The 24,598-nt window shown below is 40.7% G+C and overlaps 1 protein-coding gene across 2 annotated transcripts in view; it reads left to right on the top strand.

Annotated features, from left to right (window-relative positions):
• Positions 1 to 844: 844 nt before the first annotated feature.
• Positions 845 to 24,598, top strand: part of ZFHX2 (zinc finger homeobox 2) — a 107,392-nt gene continuing 83,638 nt past the window's right edge. Inside the window, exon 1 of one of the 2 annotated variants that reach the window (XM_040354405.1) lies at positions 845 to 1,120. The gene's annotated coding sequence lies outside the window, so the exon portion shown is untranslated. The remainder of the gene's footprint in view (positions 1,121 to 24,598) is intronic. The other variant, XM_040354402.1, reaches the window with a different exon arrangement.

Genomic DNA, 24,598 nt, shown 5'->3' with positions numbered 1-24,598 from the left:
GTTTTTTTTGGAATTTCTGTACGAACGAACGTTCAAATGAAATTCTATTGGTGTGTTGCCAGCTTTTTATTGAGCCCCACACCTGCAGCTTGGGCCCTGGCGGTCAAAGTCGTGTAAACTCATTTGCTAATATTCCGGTTAGCAATGATATCAATTTCTTAAATAACATTACTATCGGCCAACGTTTTTCACTTTTGCGCTGATTGTCCGCATATCTCACATTTCTAGCTAGTACGATGAATACGGTCCATTATTTATAGCTACTAAGTACTAAGTGTATATATATATATTTATTTTTTTGCTCAATATGTCATTGATTACAGCTTAGTGGTGTAGACAGCATTGCTGGTTCAATAACTATTTCCAGCGAGGTAGATTTGGCCATTCAGTAAGGACCGTACGCTCCTAAGGGTCTAGTTTGAACGCCATACTGTAGGGAGAAATTGCTTTTCTTGATTGGTTGTATCATTATGGAAATATCCCCCTCTCTTCCTGCGTCTGCATCATTCTTCAATGGGTTGCTGCTGGAAGCAGCTCAGCATCCTCTTCATTTTTTTTTTTTTCATCTTCTTCCCTCTTCAGTCATTCTCCATGACATAGAGTGTAGAAGTGTGTGAGCTTGGTTTGACACCTCTGCCGTCCTTTAAACTGTCCCTCGGCCACCTCCCCCCTTCATGTCCAGAGGTAGGAAGCAGCGTCTCTCACAGACTGCTTCTGTTTGCACCTGCTCAGTCTCCCAGCACTGTGTTGTGTGAGTGTGTGTGTGCGAATGTGTGTGTGTGTCTGTGCGTATTGATTATTCCATTGTGCTGGAGAGAGAGAGAGAGAGAGAGAGAGAGAGAGGAGCTGTCTGTGAATGGATCTGGGAGAGAGAGGGGGAGAGGGAGAGGTGTCTCGGAGACTGTAAATCAATAGGAAAAGCCCTGTCCACACAGAGAAAGTACCTCACACCACAAAGACATTGATTTATTTTTTCCTAGTCTTCATCTTCCTTCTGTAAAGGGGGGAGCAAGAAAGCCCGAGAGAGAGAGCGAGAAAGAGAGAGGGAGAGAGAGAGAGGGAGAGACCGCCTCCTCAGCATCCCTCAGACACAGCTTTATCCTCTCGCACCAGCTAAGCTGTAAGTAGCATTGATTTTACAATCTATTCCTGTTTTTTTTTCCTCTCTCTCTTTTTCGTCTCTCTCACTCTCACTCTCTCTCTCTCTCCATCTCTCTCCCTCTTTCTCTCATTTTGTGGCTTGTGGGTCAGAAGGCAATTGATTGAGGGGAGTAGATGGATGTATAGAAATTGACATATATATAATTCCACCCTTTTACAGTTACATGGAGCATTGCCGCTATTTCCAATTACAAATATCTCTGTCTGTGTTTCTGTGTATGTGTTCCCGTCCATACAGTATTTCCGGACCTTTATTTAGGTGGACATGCCCATGCATTTCATTTGCGTGCCGTAATGTTTTGCATTAATACCAACATTTTTGTTTTTGTTTGCAGATACATATAAACATGTTGATATTTGCATTATATATATATTAATACAAATAGAATTCGTACTATCCAATATGGATCTTTTTTACATATACTGCTCAATACATATCTATTATGTTAATGCATCAGATATCCTACAGAAGATGAGGGTCGCATATATATATATATATATATATATATATATATATATATATATATATATATATATATATATATACATATATATAGTGTGTTAGTATAGTATATATATATATAGAACGGTGGGTATTCATTCATTAGTCACACATCCAACATATACATATAAGGTACACGCAGCGAATCACATACGCGCACAGCAAGACAAGCAGCGGCTTCAGGTTCATTTAATATTACAGATATATGTGGGTAAACCCAGGACAGGGAAGTGAGGGTGGGGGGTGGGGGGGGGGGAGCAGAGCGAGAGACACTCCGATAGGGACCAGTAGCGGCCTGACAGTCCTTCACACCTGTCCTGTAGCGACTGTGACATCACAGCTGTTCTATGTCTGTGATTGACTGATAACCCTCATCATAGGAGGAAGGATAATGAGCACCTTTTTTAATGGCTCCACACAGGCAATGAGGCAGGTGGACTCGGACAGAGAAAGGGTTCCTACAAATGGCAACATATGTAAGGAAATCCAGAGATAAAATGATACAAAGGGGAGAGGAGGAGCTCACGTTTAGGATTAGAATTATGCAATGAAGAGAAAAGGGCTTGATAAAAGAGACTAGTAGATAGAGTGGAAGCACACTGCACAGACAATGCACATGCAGGAGTTGATTTATCTGGCATGTATATGGGGCGAAGGGGGGTAGAACGAATGGACTGTACATTCAGGAAATAAAAAAAAATGACTATCTCTGGTATGAGGGATAATCACCTATAAACAAAATCCGATAGATAGATGGAGGCGTGAAAACAGAAGAATAGTGGGAAGGTTGAGATATAATTCGGGAATTGCGGGCTGGCTTCCATGTAATCAGATGATAAAGGTGTACATATATGTGAACAGTCAAAGAAGAGCAGGTTTGTGTTGTGGATTGTGTTTTTTTTTATATTCTAGCAGCCTAGAAAATTGGTTTCTGGGGGATGGGAAACGCACATAAAGGCAATGTATGGTAGGCAGCTAGCTGAGAAGATTCATAGGTACGCAGAGGCACATCATAATGGTTCATGTATACACAGGGAATACAGCACAAGCTGCAGAGGCCTAGATGTACAAGAGATGCCATGTCAGTTATCAATAGGCACGGGGTATCGTTTAGCTAGGCCCATGCACTACATAGTAGGTAGCACATCTAAAGTTGTCCATGCATGTTGCAATCTGATTGCACGATCTCTGTACCAATTCCTTTGTGTAAGAGCCTACCAATACAATCCATTCAATTGGTACCCAGTCAGAGAGGCCTTTGCAATAGGTGTTGGTAAATCCAAAGGAAACTGTAAAACCAGATTGTAATATGTTAGGTTAAGGGTTCATTCATACCGACCCACACCCCGCTTGTATGTGTGGAGGCGGCGCAATACCTAACATATTGCAACGTTTCCTGTTTTATCTTTTTTTGCAACCGTATTAAAGTTAAAGTTTCACAAAATGATGCTTTATTCAACTTTATGCACCCTAGTGCATTGCGACATACCATGGGGCAGTGACATGTTGTAAGGTGCATTGAGTAAAAATGCAGGATTTCTCAATTTTTATGCAATGCAGCCCACCTTGACGCAGTATTGTGATGTGAAAAAGGCACATAGAAAACAATTATTCTCTATGTGCCCTTGAGTTGAGCCTGCGTTGATCTATGCAGATTATCGCAGCTCCATGGACATGGTGTGAATAAGCCCTAAAGGAGATTGTAATGAGATTGTCGCACATTGTAACATGAACAATTACACAGGCTAGTTTTAAAGGTTGTACATGTACACAGACGCTTCGCCTTAGTTCCGCAGGTTTTCTGTACCCTTTTAATTATAAGAAGGTTCAAAAATACAGGCTGTGTTTATTATAGAGGTTTAGATAAATACACCGGTGATTAGGTATGGATCTTCAGATACACACAAAGACACAAGGTTAAAGTGGCTCAGATGGATGTAGGCACTGGTTTAATTAAAGGAGGCTTGTATGTGTTCTAAGGTCAGCATGTATACACAGGGCTAGTTCGGCTGGATTCACACCTATGCAGTTTTAGTGCTTTTTGCATTTTGTAGATTTGCACTACAGTCCATGTAACATGGTTTCCTATGGAACATGTTCTGTAGTGCAAATCTACAAAATGCAAAAAGCACAAAAAAATGCCTAGGTGTGAATCCAGCCTTGTAGGGATGACACATGGTCACATGGTTATGTGTAGACATGCTCACATGAGATTTGAGAATTCAGACATAAGGAAAAAGATTGAGTTAGTTAGGCCTGGTTCACAATTATGCATCTTTTAGTTCGGTTTCAGTTTTGCAGAAACACACTACAGTCCATTTAACACGATTTCCCATGGATATAGTTCACATCTGTGCATTTTATTGAAAGGGCCAGGGCATAGGTGTGTGCAGTCTATTGCATTAGGGTGTGCACCTCAAAGCCCAAACACCCACTACCGATCGCTCGCTGTGTTCATTCAGAAAGGGAAGGGGTCGGAAAATTACATATTTACTGGCCCCTTCCCCACTCCTAAAATATCCCAGCAGCAACAGTCGATAGGAGAAGAGGGAAGCTGGCAGTGCTGCGGGGGGGGGGGGTGGGGGGTAATATGGGAGACAGGGCAGTAGGGGGAATCTGTGCTGCATAGGGTGATTAGGGTGTGCCTGGACACACCTGGCACACCCTGTGCGCACGCCTATGGGCCAGGGACTTTTTTCTGTTTTTTGGTTCCATAGACTTCAATGGACCAAAATATGTATTGAAAATGCAAAATGCACCTGGAATATGCAAACTGAAACCTGCATAGGTGTGGACCAGGCCTTATGGGGGATTTAGTAGTATACATGACATAATGGGGTTGATTTACTAAAACTGGAGAGTGCAAAATCTGGTGCAGCTCTGCATAGAAACCAAACAACCCCATTTTTTTGTTAAGCTTAATTGAACAAGCTGAAATTGGAAGCTGATTGGCTATTATGCACACCTTCACCAGATTTTGTAAATCAAGCCCAATGTGCATCATGGAATTCCATATGTACACAAAGGGTTGGTTTGAATGTTTAGGTGTACACAGTGATGGCAGGGTAGGGGGGTTTGGATGGGAATTATATGTATACAAGAACAAGGTTATGCCGGGTACACACAATCCGAATATCCGCTGAAATCAGCCAGTACGGTATAAACTGGGCGACATTCAGCGGCGTGTGTGTACAGCTCCCTGTCCGACAGAAGCCGACCGACTTCTGACGACCAGGGAGCTGTACACACGTGCCGCTGAATGTCGCCCAGTTTCTACCGTACTGGCTAATTTCGGCGGATATTCGGATTGTCTCCCAGAGCTCACGACTGGCTTCTGATGAACGGGCATGCTGGAAAACCAGCATCCGATCGGCATTCGATTAGTGCTTGCAGCAATCTTTCATTCGCTAAATACCTAAGCTGCACAGATATCAGAAAATACTAATAGTAATAAAAAAAATGGTTCAGATCTGCACATTAACATAAGGGTAATCAATCCAATTTTGTTTTGAGCTGCATAGGTAATTCTTTTTGCCACCTACTGAGAGGCAAATTAAAATGGACCATTTCTCACTTACACATACTGTTTTGGGTATATTTATAGTGACGCTTGCCCAAATGTACACAGATTGGTTGCATTGTACACAGGGAAATCTGCAGAGGTCTAGAGATATACTGAAGCAGGAAATCAGATGGGAGCTTAGGTGTGTACTGGGAAAGATACTGGGGAGAATATACACACATAGGTTCCTCTTTTTCAGCCTGCATGGATGGAGGGTCGTATTAAAACACCTACAAAACCCATGGCTGTCTGATTTTTTGAACAGGGACTACATCAGGATGCAGTCACTGTTTTGTTGATAATTTTTTAGCAGGGTCAGTTGATTTTTAAATCGACTTTTGTTGAGCCAGTGACTGCCATCAGGGCCACTCACAGCTCAGATTTAAGAATATTCATCAATAATCAGACACAATTTGAGCCACGTGTGGCCACCTTTAGGTTCACAGGCTAAAGAACTGCTAAGAAAATACAAACACCCAGAAACAAAAGGAGTTTAGATTATACACAGAGAAAATGGATACTGAGGGGCATATAGACAGAGAGATATTAAAGGCGGTTGAGGCAGCAGTCATATAGATGGAGGTTCTGATGTTTACAGAAAAAAGGATGCTGTGGTGTTCCATGTGTGCACAAGGGAAATGAAAGTTCACCAGAATGATAGAGATATGGTAATTACTTCTCACATATAAAGAATAAGAGACATTGACTGACATTCAGATATCTTGTCAAAGAAAAAAAAAAGCTGTCAGTTATAAGGAGCTATAGGAACAATGAAGACGTTGAGGTTATATAGATGATCTCTGAGAGAAATGAAAAAACATACACAGGAACCCAAACCCTAACCCTGGTGACAATTTTAGCACAAGCTGAAAGGTCATCATGAACTTAAAGCTGATATGTTTAATTGGCATCAGTGTGTAAACCCCCCCCCCCCCCCCAGCAATCTCGTATACCTCTTAAAGACCCAAAGACAAGACACAGCAGTTGTGTGTGCGCACTCTCCCACAAGGCCATAACGAAGTTGTCATTCTCAATCATTGTTTATTTTGCATCATAGATAATCTACAGGAGGGGGGGGGCAGGACCCTGTCATTTGGCTGCAGCAGTTGGTCAGAACTGGGAATTTTGTTCTTTCCAGTGAACTCTCTGTACAATAATTCAATACGCTGATGCTGATAACAGTTTTTGGTCACATTGGCCTTTAGCAACACTTGGTAGGTACAGATATATCATTTTTTTTTTCTATATTAAATGATTTAAACGCTGACCATTACATTTGAAATAAACAGGCTTCATGATATATCTATAACAAGGAGTACATTTTTTTTTTCAAAATTTTTATTTATATCAGAGGAATCGATCCACAGGGACCTCAACAGAAACAATACATCAAATCAACATAACGATCACCTGAAATACATTGTCTTGAAATAGTGATGGAGTATCAATATCCCCAGTGCACCGCGTAGGCACACTGTGATCCACCGGGACCGGCCCCCTTCATTTTCCTTTTACATCTAAAGAGGTTAGAATAAAATAGGTGAGAAAATTAGAAAGGGCCGGCGAGACGGCCCCGATATAGCAAGAAATTGGGGGGGAGGGGTAAGCACGGGGGGAGGGAAGAGGAGGGGGAGGTAAGGGGAAGACAGAAAATAACCTAAGACAAAAAAACAAAGGGGGGGGGGGGTGAGCGTGTATGTAGCCCATGGACATGAACCCACTTGTATTGCACGCAGGAAATCCACACCCACGATCCGCGTCGCACGGCGACACCACTGACAGCAGCCAGGGGCACTCGAGAGCACGGCGGGGACTCAGTCCGGGACTAATGCAGGGGGGCGAGGAGCGACCACATGCGGTCCAACCTCTCCTCTCAGCCGTTGACCTTCATCAGAGTACTTAAAGATATTCCAATGTTGCCAGGTTTTTTTAAACAGTTCCTGTCTGTTTTGGCTGGTTAGGACTAAATCCTCTAGTCTACCCACCTCGTCCAACCTCTTTATCCACGCTGCAATGGTCGGTTGGTGTGGACTCTTCCAGAGAACTGGGACGCAAGCCTTCGCTGCGTCCAGCAAATGGCGTACAACTGAGTTCTTGTAGGCGCGAGCCGGGGAGTCAGGAGTACATTTTTTACACATTCAGAGGAAAATGCAACAGAAAAAAAAATGTAGTGACAGAATTTGGGCAGATTGGGTGTTTATTAATCTGTGCGACATGCAAATTCTTATTGTGAAACAGGATATCATAATCGCGTACCATCATTTTTCTTGACCATGTCTTAAAAGACAGGTCTTGCTTTTAGCAGCAGTATCATTGTGACACATGGAATAAAGTCAGTCCCTAAGTCCCCTTACTCTTATGATTAATTTCAGAAGGTCAAGCCTGGCAATAAATGCTAATAGGCTAGACTTGAAAGTGACAGTTTTACTGTTTTTTCCATGCACATTTTCAGACTGACCCACAAGAGCTGGCTCAATCCCTTTTAAGCTGCCTGTACAAAAAATCTAATAGGTAAAAATAATAGCTGCTTCACATTTTCTTCTATTCGGGGAGCTAGGTTTGTTCATTGAATACCAACGGAGGAAAAATGATACACGGTGACAGTGTACCGGCGATGGCTAAGCTGGAACAGGGATTTTTACTGTATAGCCACTTGTACACAGGTTTGTATATGTAGTTAAATTAATTAAAACACAATTATATATATATATATATATATATATATATATAAAATTGTGTTTTAATTACTTAAAGCATTATACAGTATATGTCACTATATATATATATTTGTATTAGAATCTGTGTATACGCTGCTGCTATAGAGTAAATATCTCAGTTGCATACTGTATAAGCCATTTTCAGTTACTTGGGGAGTTTGGGATGTAAACAAACGGTACAAAATGCTGGAGCTGACCTGACACATCTTTGATCTATGAGGATTACTGATCACTTGTTTTGCAGCTGCAGTTTCGGCTCCCAACTCAGACACCCCTTTGGGATGAGGTTATTTTGAGAGCTTCTTACCAATATAAATGTTCCAGTGTGCTGAAAGAGAGAACCCGTAGATTAGTGAGAGATGAGTAGCAGAAACAATCTGATTTTTGCTGGAGATGTGACTGTGTGCCTCTGACAATAATTGGGTGGGTTATGGGATACAGAGTGGCCAGTAGTAAGTGCTAAATTGGTGCCAGACTTTTTCCAAAGTGCTCTAAAAAACCTTTGCAACTTTTTATTCATTCACTCACAACTACATCACTGCAATTATAAGGCAAAAGCTTGCATGCCATGCCTGTCTTATATGGGATGAGCAATGCAACTTGAGAAATCATTTTGAAAATCCTTAAAGCAGAACTTAACCTATTTTCAATCCTTATGCTACTAGCCTTAATATATGGATAAAAAAGCATATTATATTTACTTGTTTTAACCCTTTTTTTTCCCTTCCTGGTTTTTGGCCTAGGTCAAATGATGATTGAGTCTTTTCGGGTATTTTCTTTATTTTTTTCATTTGGAGGAGAGCAGGAGGGGTTTTTGCAACTAAGCACAGCCTCCTGCCTGCATGCTAAGGGCAGATGGATTCCATAAATAAATAAATCTTACCCAAGATTACCACGACCAGATATGCTAGGGGATGTTTTTCAAAGTGATTTCTCAACAAAATGAAGCATTGTGATATAGGTGGATGAGTGGGTTTGTTGTGAATATTACATTGAATTAAAGGAGAAGTTGGGGTTGTTAAAAAATAAAGATACTGCACATACTTGGTCTGATGCTGTACTATCAGCTCTAAGCCCAAGTACTGCTACTGATCACTTAATTCTTGGTCAGCTCTGAACAGAGAGCCGTGATTACCAGTCACCGCTCTCCACTTTGCTTCTCAAACACTCACTGGAATGTCCGGCTGGGAAGGGGACAGAAGTGTCTGGCTCCAGCTCTCAGCTGCATGCTGACAGACTGAGCCAGCTATCGATCAGGCAATAGGATCGGGATCCTTCCAGAGCCTGGAGAAACTATGAGGCCCCGTACACACGGCCGAGGAACTCGACGTGCCAAACACATCGAGTTCCTCGGCCAGTTCAGTCCTGGAGCCGCCGAGGACCTCGGCGGGCCGAGTTCTCCCATAGAACAACGAGGTAATAGAGAACATGTTCTCTATTTCCTCCCCGAGGTCCTCGTCGGCTTCCTCGGCCGAAAGTGTACACACGGCCGGGTTTCTCGGCAGAATTCAGCCAGAAACTCGGTCGGAAGCTGAATTCTGCCGAGGAAACTGGTCGTGTGTACGGGGCCTCAGATAAGCACCTGAACGACCACAACATACAAGGATATACAAGGTAATACTGACATATAATCACACACATAGGTTGGACTTGATTGACTTTTTTCAACCTCACCTACTATGTAACTCTGTGATGTAAGCCTGCTGTGGGCTGACTCTGGGTCACGGGATGTTCTACTTTAAATGTATGGGGTATGTTCTAAGAGGCAAGTAGTATTCTTTCCTATACAGAGATTTTCCAGCAAGATGGAACGTTTTGGCAGTTGTTCAGTCACGCTTCTGTTATAATAATAGATAATGGTACCCAGCATTTGTATAATAGTTGAAAGTCACAGAACTCCCACTACACTATTTTAAAGAGGGACCTGACTCTGTATGGATAGTCATATATGCAATGGCAAGCAAGCTTAGAGACCTAATATATTTAGCCAGCACTTTGAGGAGAATTACATATACCTTTGGATTCAGTAATAATCATTTGTAACCTGTAATAACACCTACCATTCTGTCAATACCCTTCGCCTTACTGCCATATACATTAAGGAATGCATAAAGTATCTGTCTTTGGTAAAGAAAAAAAAATCAGCTGTAAAATTCCATCTTACCCAGTCACATGATCAAATGCCTAGACATTTGTTTATGTCATCTTTGCGGAGGTTTGGAATTCAGAAGAGCTGATCTTCCAGCAGAAATAACAGGACCATTGCTCTTGAAATCCCATGTGGGTTCATTTTCCAAGATTGTCAAGTCTTCAAGGATTCTCCCTTTTGAATGTTTCAAGGCAGTAGGGGTGTGTTTTTTTTTTTTTTTACACTTTAGATCTGCTTTAATTTGACCGTACGCAAACACTAGCACTTTGCAAATGGCAGTATGTATCTTTAGCAGTTAAGGTTTTTTTTTTTGCTAAGAATTAGCAAAATATGTTAAGCCTTTGATGTGACTGTATCTATATCTAGATATGTCAACTCACACTTAACATGTTCATTCATTTTTAGGCTGGTCAATGACAGGACAATTTTTGAGAAGACTGACTAACATTCTTTGAATATTCAGCATATATTATTTGTAGAAAGGGAGCAATTGACATTGATGCTTTTTGAGATACTTTTATGTAACTCTTACAGTCTTAAGATAATAAGTCAATCTCTGCAATTGTCTGAGCTTTGATCAGTAGTAGATTATAGACTGTAACTGCCCTGTGTGCTAAATTATAATTTGGACTGATAACACAGTCTACTCGCTTTCTCAAACAATCATCTGCAAAAGATGATGTTCCACTAAGTTGGAAAACCACATGATATGTGTCTCCAGATTTAGTTATCATCATTGAGCCATTGTGTACCTGTGTTGCACTGTCTCTTCTTTGAATATTTAAGGAGTATTCATCTAAATTTGGTCAACCTTCCCAAAATCAGCACATCTATTAATAGCCTTGCAGTAAATATTTAGTGATGACTCTATGAACAATTAGAGATTTCTATCTGCAAATTTTCCTAAATTGCAGATTGGAGGCAACATTCTATTGAATCCCTAGGACAACGTTGATTGAATTGCTGCTACACAGGCACAGATTGATTAGGTGAGAGGGGCAGAGTGATACTGAGAAAGGATAATTATACAGCGGAGTAATTAAATGTTCATATTTAGTCCAAGGCAAGGAAAACTGAGAATGTTTAAAATTCAACTGACCAAACACGGCAGATACAATGAAGCCGTTCAATACTTCAGCATGTGTATTGATAAAATGGCAGTAATGCCAATAATAATATTCTTAAAAATCAATGTTACCATAATCCAGCATGGATTAGGGATCTTGTGCTGACCTCATTATCGAGCCCATGATGGCCAGTCATTCTGAGTGCAGAACAGCTGGATTCCATCCAGTTTGGCCACCCATGTGTGAACAAAGATCCTACCGCTTAGTTGTGTGATGTTACTGGAGCATGAATAGTGACAGCCTCAAATGGAAAACTTATTCAGAATTAGCCAAAAAATATTTACCCTTTGATGTAATCAACGTAATGAGCGTGCTATACGTATCCATTCACATTTTTTTATCTTTTTTTTAGGGCTAATGGACAAGACATATCCCAATGAAATTTATCAGTATGCGTTTTATGGTTATAGCCATTCTTTTAAACGTTTAAAGCTGAACTCCAGTGAAACATCTAAACACACTTTTGCAATACACATTTGTTTTACCAAAGGATATGCATTTATTCTCCATTAGTCCAGATTTTTTTACAGCCTCGTCAGACAGCACAGCAATCATTTGGCTGGCCATAAATGACTTCTGATCAGCAGTTGGCTGATCGAAAAAAAAAAAATGATTTCTCCATCCACACAATCAAGGTGGATGGAGGAGTCTTCCCGTTGTTCCATTGTATTCTGAAGCCTCGTATACACGACCGAGGAACTCGACGGGCGAAACACATCGTTTTCCTCGTCGAGTTCCTTGTTAGGCTGTCGAGGAACTCGACAAGCCAATTTTCTCCATTCCCGTCAAGGAAATAGAGAACATGCTCTCTTTTTGGCTCGTCGAGTTTCTCGACAGTTTCCTCGACGAAAATGTACACACGACCGGTTTCCTCAGCAAAAAAATATCTCCCAGCAAGTTTCTTGCTGGTTTTTGCCGAGAAACTCGGTCGTGTGTACGAGGCCTGACTCCTTGGCTATCAGAGTACACTGATCAGTGACTGCAGCCGTTGATTGATAAAAGTTTTCCAACATTACTGTTTGATAGAAGTCAAGTGGGAATGGCCATTCATGGATCGAAATTTGTCTGGTCCCCGCTGAAGCAGGTGAATTTCAATTTATTTGAAAGTATTGCCAGCTTTCCCTTTCTCTACTGCAACTAAGCAATACAGCTAGGTCACCTCCCTGCCCTTAGCCTGCCAGTGACAAGACAGTGAAGGGGCAGCAATGTACAGTTGAACTCAATTCTCTGTGGTTTTTCCTCCTGTCAGCATATTCTTTGTTAGCACACATGCATACAGAACAACTAATAGCCCCAGGTGATACTCTCTCCCTATTGGAGTGCTCATGTAAAGAGGATTACAAGAAACTCAATTGAAATCAAGTTTCTTGTAGTTTGTAAAAATTAGGTGATTTTTTCCTAAATATATATGCGTTGGTGTTTCTATCTGATTGGACCTCCGCCTTATGGGTGAGTTTGTTACATAGCTAACGTCAAATGACTTTAGTAAATTAGCAGAATCCTACATATATATGTTTCAGGAAATTTTGCTGCTGAGATATTGAAAATAGCTTGAAGGGAATCTGTGATGAAGCAAAACATCTTTGAGAAGTGTCACATACTAGTCATGGGGCAGCGAAGGCGAACCTATTTAATGAGTCTATAGCCTGAAACTAATCTGAGGGCTTGTTCACACCAGATGTGATTGAAAACGCATGCAGTATTGCTTGTGTTTTAACACATTTTTTAGTGCATTTTCAGATGAATTGCAGTGCAGTTTTGAGGATCTTCATTCAACAGACTTGATGAGAGAAGTGAAATGCATTGTTTTGAATGGATTTCTAAACTGCCATGAAGTTTATCTGCATTGCAAGAAGCAGAAACTGAACGTAAATGTATCTGATGTGTGTAATTTGACCATGCCCCATGGGCTAAATGAGAGAAATCACTAAATTCCCCCATCCACACTAAACAGAGTGGATGGACACAACTGCAGTGCCATCTATTGTATTCAGACAGCCGACACCCATGGCTGTCAGAATATCCTAAAGCCTGGTACACGCTAATATATATTTTTTTCATTCAACCCCGCAGGTTCAACGAAAAAAAACCTGTCAGCTCCGGTCCCTCTTCCCTGTACTAACAATCCCCCGCTGAGCTGTTGTGTTCTGACAGGTGGACACCCCCTCTCTGTTTGAGCACACTGGTCAGCACTCACAGCCATTGGCTGAAAGTGCTGATCGTGAGCCAGTCGGACGCTGGTTTTCCAGCATGCTCGTCCCACCAGCTGATATACTCTCGGACCGAATGTCGGCCGGTTCTTTTTAACTGCCCGCTGTCTCCCGATATTCGGCCCGTGTGTACGAGGCTTCACAGTGCTTGCATCTCATTGGATTCAGCCAAGAATTTGCAGTCTGAATTCTTCAACAAAGTCAATTAAAAAGTTGGGTTTCCTTGATCCAGGCAATGCCGACAGGGCCACACACTGAATACATTTCAGCCAATTCAGCAGGAATCTGCTGAAATTCAATTTGTGTATGCCCAGCTTAGGCCCTTAAAAACATACACTAAAGAATGACTGCTTTCATCAGAACCTTTTCACACAGTTGCTTTACAAGGGATTAATAATAAAAAAAAAATTAAGTATGAAGAAAAGTTTTCGCCTACAGTTACCAACCAAATTTCATGTTTAATTTTCCCCAGAGAATAGTAGATGAAACATGAATGGTCACTGTGAGCAACAACTCTACCTTTTTTAATATATATAATTAGCCTTTATAGAGAGCTAATAACATATTTGTAAGGGAAACCCATACCTATGTGTTATATATCCCAGCTAGTAACTGCAGCTGCATATGACAGGCAAATTAAAGTGGATGTAAACCCGATTCATGAAATTTGAGCTGGGCACATATATATGTAGTGTTTTCTTATCTCTCTTTAAAGCACTATGTGTCGTAGCTGTCTCCTGCTCCGTTCTTCTGTTATCAGCATGATAACTTCTGACAAGTTCTCCGACAACTGAGATAAAAGCAGCCTGAATTTTGTGTCTGGGAGGGTGCTATAAAAAGATTAGCAGAGTGCTTTCCTCCAATCAGCTGTCTTAGCTGTATGCCCAGGCTTTACTGCAGTGCTAATAAAGAAGACAAAATCTCGTAACACGATCTGAACTTTCTAAAGAATATATAAGCTGAAGACAGCAGGTATGCATGTAAAACTTATGTAGGGAGATTGTTTCATCTCTGTGTATCATCTGAGGCTGTTCACTTCACTGGGTATATGTGAGGGTTTTCATCCACTTTAAGAAATTCATCTTGTTGTTATATTAAGAATGAATAAAATGTGTTATATTTACTAGAAGTTGAAAAGATTAACAAGAAATGGAGAGAAAAATTAGCTTGAAAGATATTTTAGAGCAGTGGAATACACTTTGATATCACAAGAACCACCACATTTATGGATATCCCAAAATTTTTTTTAGATTCAGTAAACACATTTCAATATATCATCATAAAAAGATCAGTAAATAAGACCATGTTTCCTTATCTTGCATCCATTATCAACATACACACTAAGTAATACACTATATGCTTACAGTACCAAGTTACTGCTTGCTGTTGGCACTTTTATGGCTATAGCCTCGTACACACGGCCGAGGAACTCGACGTGCCAAACACATCGAGTTCCTCGGCCAGTTCAGCACTGAAGCCGCCGAGGAGCTCGGCGGGACGAGAGCTCCCATAGAACAACGAGGAAATAGAGAACATGTTCTCTATTTCCTCGTCGAGCTCCTCGTCGGCTTCCTCGGCTGAAAGTGTACACACGACCAGTTTCCTCGGCAGAATTCAGCCAGAAACTCGGTCGGAAGCTGAATTCTGCCGAGGAAACTGGTCGTGTGTACGGGGCCTAAGAGTATATGTCCATGATGCCCAAATCCGATCAAACATTGTTACATTTCTCTATCCACTCCAAACTGCGCAGATGGATGAATTCCCCTGCTGGGCTATTGTATAATGACAGCCGGTGCCAGCAGCTGTCAGAATACCTGAACAGCATCTGACTGGATGCAGGATGTGTTTTAAAGCAGGCTCCTTTGACAAACTGAGCGGGGCTGGCAGTGCCACCCACTGAGCGACTTTCAGGCAGTTCTTTAGAAACCAAACAACATTTTCTCAGTGTATGGCAAGCTTAAGACTCATTTTCTTCTTTTAAGCCCTTTCCTGCTGTGATCAGTGATCATGAAGAAACAGAGGGTACATTAAGGTATCTGAGCCATCAGATAAAGGCTCAATTAGGACCTATTTTGTTGCTTCAGTAGTGTGTCTTCTAGTTTATTGTAAAGTATAAATGAGACATACACAGTTTATAGATGTGCTTTTGGCACAAGAAAATATTTAGCGGGATATGTTTTATGCTTTTTAAAAGACAGACCATTTTAACAAAAATCTCCCTATTATACATACATTTAACATTATTTATCATTTGTGTAGACATCCAAAGGCCCTGAGACTGTTGATTGGTGTCACCACCTTAGATGACATGGCACCAGACTTATAAGAGACATAAAAGATTCTGTAGGGAGGTGAGGGGAGGGTAGAGGAGCTTGGCTAGCCCAAAGAGTAAAGCTTGCCATACCTTGGTAGGTTTTTAATTATTCAGCTAAATAAACGAGATGGGTGGAGGAATTCTCCTGCTGGGACATTGTATACTGACAATGGCACAGAATACACTGATCAGCGGCTGTAGATTCTGATCAAGGAAATTTTTCAACAGAAGCCAATCAAACAATCAATTTCTGTCGAGTGGGGGCGGCCAAATACTGAATGTCGTACAGTGTGCTGAACCAGACAAATTATGATCAATGTATGCTCAAATTTAAGGAGGGAGCTATACTTGGGAATTGACTCTTTCTGGAGTACTGAAAGTTTTTAGCAAGTTCAAAGACACATTTCAAGTTAATAAAAAATAATTTGGAAAGGAAAAATGCTGTAAGTAAGGATTTAGCCTGGGTTCACACTATAGCGAACACAGACTTTCCACGTGATTCGCACCGCATTGCTGTGCCGATCACATGCGATGTCTGTGCAATGCAAGTTCAGCCATACAGTTGTATGGCTGAATTCACATTGGATTCGCACACAACAAAGGTGCAGGGACTTTTTTTTCACAAATGGTAATTGGTTCGCATGGGTGTTCACACCCATGCGATCTGAATCCTGTCCAAACCCACAGTTCATACTGCGATCTGTGAATCTATATGGGGGTGTCATTAACATTGTATCGACACCAACAGTGGTTTGCAGAGGGCAGTGTGAACCGTCTGTGGGGGAGATGGGATGCAGGAACCGGCACTTGAATCACAAGCTGGTTCCAACATCACTATAGTGTCAACCAAGGCTTAAAGTACTTGATGTTTCTGTGCATTTACCTGCAGTTTTAAAGTTGACAGGATCATTTTATCCAGTGGAGGACTTAATTTAATGGAGAGGCTTCACACAATGAAAGTTGTTGCTAAAGTATCCTCTCATAAGGTCATTCAAAAACCAACGGGGCCTAGTGTAGAAATCAACAGGAACTCGTAAAGAACCAAGGAAGATAAACTTCTACTAGTAACAATAGGAAAGGCTTACTAACATTAAGTTGTGTATCATTGGGTGAATCGATTGTCTGGCTATTGAAAAGAAAGTATACATTAGCATGGTCTTTCATGCCAGTAGACACAAGTGTACAATAATCTTGTAGAAGACCTCTAAAAATACCTTGAACACTAGAAGAACGTGATAAATTCTCAGATCTGTCACCTTTATTTTAGATAGATAGATAAGATAGATAGATAGGTAGATAGATAGATAGATAGATAGATAGATAGATAGATAGATAGATAGATAGATAGATAGATAGATAGATAAGATAGATAGATAGATAGATAGATAGATAGATAGATAGATAGATAGATAGATAGATAGACACAATGGTAAAGAGAAGAGGAAAGAAAAGTGAGTAATAGCTCTGCAAAAATCCAGAAATATAGAATAGTGAAAATAAACTGGAGGTTAATTCATCAAAGGCATTTTTGGCTTTTTGTTTTGCTCTCATAGGCAAAAAGATACGGCTGCAATTACCTCAAAGTCTCATATGCGATATACTACTGCTTCCCATGTTATTCTGTAGGATTTACTAATTAAACACTGAGGGATTTATGTTTTGTGGAATAATATAGGTAGGGGTCTCAACTCATTTAGAAAAAAGAGAACCTTTGATGGTTCTCCTGCAGAGAAAAGAGTGGAGAGAAGAAAGGACACTTGTTGGGAAGACCGAAGTAGACAAATGAATGCAAAAGAGAATTCATACACTGTAATGTATGGATAGGAGCGATGTATATAGACAGGAAAATTTATAAGAGAATACATTTGTTAGAGACTAATGCCAGGAAAGTTTATTGCTGTGCTGTCATCAGTTGAGGATGGTGGGTATAATTATAGTATTGTGTAGTCACTACCAGTGCAACCTTGGGTAAGGTTAGCCATACACATTAATGTTTGTTTGTTATACAGTATATACCCCACATTTATACAACATGGCCATACAACAAACTCAAGCAACATTTGCAATAAATATGTAGTAGATAACTTTTAGATAATTGCAGCAAGTAAACGCTGAAAGTAAAATCTTTTAGCATTAGTAACAAAGTTTTTCCAAAATGCTTGATATTTTTCATTGTTCGAACATGTAATGTGGGATCCTCCCAGCAATAGCACACCAGTGGATCTACAGAGCCATCCATGGTGGTGGGTTCATTGTGGAGTCAATGAAGACTTCTCAGGGGCAGAGACTTTGCACAAAAAATCCCACCTACTGCTCTGTTCCAAAAACACTACACTGATATAGTGCTGCAGAGACAGAACTCCATTGTTTGATGGGTCTACCAGATTGGGGACCAGTTCACGTCATGAATCGCACAGGAACACGCTGTGTGCTTGTGTGCAATTCACATGCGATCCAGGTGCAGTGCAATTTCAGCTCATTTATTTAATCGGGCTAAAATTGAGCCGGACCACAGAAAAAGTAGTGTATGCGCTTCTTTACAAACGTAGGGCAAGCAGATTGCATGGTACTTCTGTACCATATGATCTGGTGCAGGCAAACACACTGCTTTTACCTATGGGGTGTCATTAGCATTGCACTGTCACCCACTGGAGATCGCAAGTGCAATGCGTTTTGAATGTGGTTTCCCACACCATGTTCTGGTGTGAACTAGCCCTGAAACCCCTCAGAGATAAGCAACAGATCATCTAGTAAACAACAGAGTCCCACCTCTGCAACATTGTTTCAATATTGTAGGGCAGTTTACTCTCAGCAGTAGCTGATTCATTACACTGTCAGTAATCTCCATACACTTTGTACACAGTACAGAGGTCTCCCTCATATTTCTTCTGGTCAAATGTTTATATAGTCTTATGCCTTGTACACCTGATCGGAATTTCCGATGGAAAAAGTCAGACGGACTTTTTCCATCGGATATTCCGACCGTGTGTAGCCCCATCTGAGTTTTTTCATCGGAAATTACGATGAATTCCATCGGTTCAATATAGAACATGTTCTACTTTTCTCCGTCGGAATTCCGATGAGATTTGGCCGAGCAAAAGCCAGATCATGTGTACATGGCATTAGGCCATTTTCTCTCTTGGTTGAATGTTTTTTTACCTCTTCTGGTTGAATGTTTATAAGATTTTTTGTTCTCTTAGGATCAAATGTTGAAGGAAGTTTACATTTGACCTCCGGAAGATTTACCCCCCCTCATGACCAGGCCATGTTTTGCGATAGGGCACTGCATTATTTTTACTGTAACAGAATGGGGAGCAGGGAGGTGACCAGGTAGTAATGCATAAGTGCAGTAGAGATAACTCAAGTCATAAGCTTCACCATGCTGTCTTGTAGGACCGTGTAACTATCAGCACTGATTTACAAGAAATACAAATCCTCTGGCAAATAAAACAGCTTTTTAGTTCAGTTTTAATTACATCCATACCTCACTAGTACATTTTTATTGGTCTTAAAGAATTTTTTATTTACAATAAGGTTCTTCCCTGGAAGGGATATATTTTTTTTGCACACATCTAGCTTCCTGTATGTTGAAGAGCACTGCCGAATTTCACTTTTAGACTATTTCCAAGTGCTACACGCTGATCTAAAGAGGAAAGAGGGACTCCATGGAAGAGAAGAACTACACTGTCAACATTAGCAGTAGCACCAAAGTTAACTTCATTTTTAGTGCATTACAAAGCAACAGTTTTATATCCTCTATCTTTATTGCACCATTTGGCTGCAACACGGCTTTCAAGAACCTGGAGCTAATGAACTCGCTAAGGGCTTCCAGTATGCATACTGGGTACGAGCATTTGGCATCCTTATGTAAGAGCCCTTAGCCTCAATTAGCCTAAAGTGTCCTATAACAGGTGCATAGCAAATAAATACACCAGTAAGCTTTGCTGGTAAAATGACAGCGCTGGGTTTCAATTTGGACATGGACTTAGTAAACTGAGCTTTAGCTGCCTTATTGTGATCTTAACTTTATTGTAAGAAATAGGAAAATTAACATAATTTTGTGTAACTCTAATTAGGAGGTATTTTAATAAAAGTAAAGTGATTTACCAGGCCAAATGCTTTTATTATTTTAGTTTTGGATAGATTGGGGAATGGCTAGACCCCTAGTTCCTATCCCTCAGGCTTTACTAGCCGTTTTCTAACCTCTTAGGCCGCGTACACACGGTCGTTCCAAACCGATGAGAATGGTCCGACTCGCCATTTCCATCGGTTCACCGCTGAAGTGGCCTGATGGTCTGATGTGCGTACACACCATCGTTCCAACGTCAAACACATGATGTGCTGAATAAAACAAAGTTCAATGCTTCCAAGCATGCGTCGATTTGATTCTGAGCATGCGCAGGTTTTGAACCAATGCTTTCTGTACTAACCATCGGTTTGGACCGATCGGGCAGTGGGCCATCGGTTCGATTTTAAAGCATGTTTTCAAATTTTGGACCGAAGGACAACAGACCGATTGGCTATACACACGGTCGGTTTGGACCGATGAAACTGAACCTCGGTCCATTCTCATCGGTTTTGTCCGACCATGTGTACGCGGCCTTATTCCTCTCCTGTAAGTATATACATGCTTAGTTAGAACAGGCGTTAGGGAGGGGAAAGTTTTAAGGCTAGTTAGATGTAAAAGCTGGAATTCTACTTTAACAGTTTTTTTTTTAAGTGAAATATGCAATGGGATATTACAGTGCAATAACGTTTTAGAGAAATTTAACATAGGTATTACAGACACAACAACCTTTTCATATTTCTTTCACAGTTAAAACTATGACCTGGCCTATTTTCCATAAGCTGGGCATACACTATTAAGTTTCCAGATGAATGTTCGTATAAGCATTCATATGCATATTCTTATCAGTACATTCGATCACTTAATGAACATCGTTTTGAAAAAAACTTCAAAATTAGATTTGCTTATGACAGTCGATTTTGGAATGAATAGGCTTTTCTGGAGGAAAACCACATTTACCGCTAGAAATTTGTTTGAGAAAAAAAGTTGTTGAAAATGAACCTTTGATTTGTTTATTGAACCTTCTATTTATCTACTTCTCTAATTAAATTCCACTAGTGTATGCCTAGCTTTAGAACCAAAGAACGTGGGGTTTTAAATGGTTGTATCTCATTTGTTTTGCAATTATTGAACCAGCGCGGTAAAATCACTAGCATTGTGTGACATAGTAAATCTTCCCCTCTATAAATCTTCTATGGATCTTCTACATTTATGTAGTGTCCAGTATTGTTTTTTGTCTATGGACTGTATCCTTCAGTTTTTTTATTCCGAAAATAACAATACTCCAAAAAATTACATAACCCCATGCAATTTGAGAAAACTAAAACCTAATATTTGGGGAAAACCAAACACCTAATATTTATGGGGCAATTTAAAGAATAAAATGCAAAAAGAGTGAAAATCAAAATAGTTTTGTGCAAACAGTTCTCCTCGTTACCATGTCATAGCAGGTCTGACCCAGGAACCCTGCTTCATAAAGCAGTAGGAGTTTTCCTAGCGCTGCTTGATATGCTATGGTTGGGGGCCAGCACTGGTGTGGCATGCCCTCTAGGTTCAGGAACTCAAACAAAATTGTTGGTAGTTAATTTTTAAATATCTAAACCCCCTCTTCTATTTGAAGATGTAGAAACTTTAGAAAGTTTCGTTTAGACCACAGTACCTAAAGATGACCCTCACACAGAAAAATTACTTCACACCGTTGTAACCCCCCCCCCCCCCTAAAAGTCTAAAAGTCGAAATTTTTTATTTTTGTATCCATGGTCAACCTCGCCCCTTGCCTCCATTCTCACCTAGGGGGGAATGACCTGTAATCTGCTTTTGGTTCCTCTTGGGATATGCATGCCCCATATTATCAGTTTACAAACAGCGGCTGGAGGAGGGCAGATCTGGTTGGGGGTCAGCAGCAAGAACCAGGAAGAAACAGCTGGCTCTCGATGATGTCAGAAAGGAAGGAGGCAGTGCAGGACCCAGCATGTGGCAAAGGAGGGGCAGATGAAGGATTACAACTGGCGATGGATTCCCTGTTGGTGTAAGTATGTTAATTCAAAATAAAAGGAACCATGCATTCTGGGGGCCCCAATCGTTTTTAAAAACAGTGTGCAGCTTTCAGAATTGGTGCTTAGTTTAAATGCCATGCCTGTAGGTCAATGGCAATTCCTCACATACTGGCAAAAATAATCCCATTGTAAGGGTCTAGTCTTGTCCTGCCTAGGATATGGGATGCAGTGTATGTTAGGCATGCCCCCAGCATCACAGAAATAAGTGCTCTTCCTCTTCCAAGACCCTTGCATGTGCAGTGCGCCAGCTTTACCTCTGTTTCTGGAGTGGCTTTGCTAAACTCAGTTTTTCAGCCAGGCTGCAGGGAAGCCACCATTGGCATACAAGTATGGCATTTTGAAAGCTGCATAGTGTTTTAAAAACAACTGGGGTCTCTTAACTGCATGGTACATTTTATTACAAAGGTTATCCTTTAATATTTAAAGGTCATTAAAAGTAATTTTTAAGATTTTTTTTTATATTTGCAACTTTCAAAATAATACCCTTTCGTCCTGCTATGATTTTTTTCCATGCACTTCCTGTTATAGGGTGACAACGCCCTGACCCTGTTTTCCAGTTGACCTTCTGCATTGTCACCTTGTCTGTGTGAGCTTGCGGTACTAGCAGCCGCTACTCCTCTATTCCTGGTCCCCCTCTTTTTCCAAACTAATTCCGGATGATGGTACATTTTATTTTTGATTTAATTAATTCAATCTGAGGCCATACTCACATTTTACGCATTGTCACCTTGTCATATGTTCTCCCAATGGCGACTACAAGTGGCCCCGCGTATGCTCATTGCACAGGTGTGTTTCGTTATTGCCACCATCAAGAAACCTGTTCAAAAAATGACATATAGCAGTTGCTAAAGTTCATGCATGTAGACAGAAAGCGGCTGCAACTAGACTGCAGGGAATCAGCATCCTTGTGATGCAGCAAAGACAATGGAAGAAAACTATTTTATTTAAAAATAGAATTATTTACGATAAGAAACACAGGGGTTGGTTTACTAAAACTGGAGAGTGCAAAGTCTTGAGTAGCTGTGGATGCTAGTTAATCAGCTCCCAACTTCAGCTCGTTCAATTAAGCTTTGACAAAAAAAAAAAAATGGAAGCTGATTGGTTTCTATGCAGAGATGCGCCAGATTTTGCATTCTCTAGTTTTAGTAAATCAACCCCTGAATGTAATTTGGTTAGAGTTTACATGTACTACATGTAAAAATTCCATCTTCTGCATGATTGCATAGCATATCAAATTAGTAAACTGTGCTTTCTCCAATTTAGATATTCAACTCAGACAGTGATCAACCAGATGTGGTCCTCATATGTGGACAATGTAGTTCAAAGATAATCATCTGACTTAAATTCTATCTTATTGTCAAAAAAGGAACAAAAAAAATGACCTTATACAACGATATCTATGCTGAAAAGAGCTTTGTATGGGCTTGGCAACCTATGAGCCGGTCGAGAGTTATTGTCATAGAATAAATTGACATTTAGAGTAGAAAAAAGCAATTTTTTTATGTAAAAGATGCACTTGCGCTACATGATTTCACTACCGCTGCTCACAGCCATTTATGCTCATTTTTGTATTTTCACGCTAAAACATTTATACGCTAAAGCCTGTTTTCCACCACCGCCGCTATGACACAGTTCAGCCATTTTGCAGATTCAATTGGCTTTCTGGTGCTTGCCTGCAGTGAATTATACACACATTTGTTGAGCTCACCTGACACTGAATTCATTAAATATACGTAGCGTGCATTTTGTACGCTCCATGTTGTCTTAAAGGATCTCATTGTATTGCTGAATTTAGACATTCTGCCCAGGTATACTTAATCAATCTCTCACACGCAGCAGTGTTATTTGTGCGTCATAATGCTGTTTGCAGCTCTCTTCCGTCTTTATTCCTCTCATCTTTTCTCGGCTCTCTTTGTCTCTTTGCTATCTTCTGCATTTAACTCCGCCCCCAACCATCTCCAGCTTATTCTGTCACTCTGCTTTTGTCTTCCGCTCTCTCCGGCTTTCTGCTTCTATTCTCTTTCTACTCCCCACGTCCATGTTTATTCGTGCAAGAAATCTTGACATCTTCCTTTCTGATCAGCCTTAATTTTATTGATCACCAAGTGTTTTGATGCTTGTGTTTATCTCTAGGTTGTATTTATGACTATTATTCGGGCACACACCCACAGAAGGCACTCCAGCTCCCCCTTTTTTGCAGACAGTAAACCGAAAGGCTGACACGGGCTCATTCATTTTGACTGTTAATATGCTGCAGTCTCTCACCTCAGGAATGAGCGTTATATTCGCAGCAGGTTTATATGACTTAGCCTGCGCACTTCTCTCGCCTCCATCTCATTTCACGCAATAGTATAAGTAAATCACTGCTCTGATTCAGTCTTTTTTTTCTTTTTAAGTCATTTAAAAAAAAAATGTAGAACCGTTTACCTGCATATGTGCCGGTATGCAGGATAAAGGAATGGCGTCTTAGTGCAATCTGCTGGGAAAGAGTACATTTTGGTTTGCTATTTTGGACAATTTATATTAACTGCTGCCTTTATCGCCCTGGTAAGGAAATGGTCAATGGCATATCTGTTCTACAGTAATAGGGGTACAGTCAACCATTCGAGTGTCGTGTTTAGCCACCATGTGCTCACATAGAGATGTATTAGCATGCTGCACACACCTAGCAGCATATGTCACACACTCTGATTAAAACCCTCAGTCACAATATGCATGAATCACATGATTTAA

Source organism: Rana temporaria, chromosome 1, assembly GCF_905171775.1.
Source record: "Rana temporaria chromosome 1, aRanTem1.1, whole genome shotgun sequence".
Taxonomy (NCBI): domain Eukaryota; kingdom Metazoa; phylum Chordata; class Amphibia; order Anura; family Ranidae; genus Rana; species Rana temporaria.
This window is presented reverse-complemented; position numbering and strand designations above follow the sequence as displayed.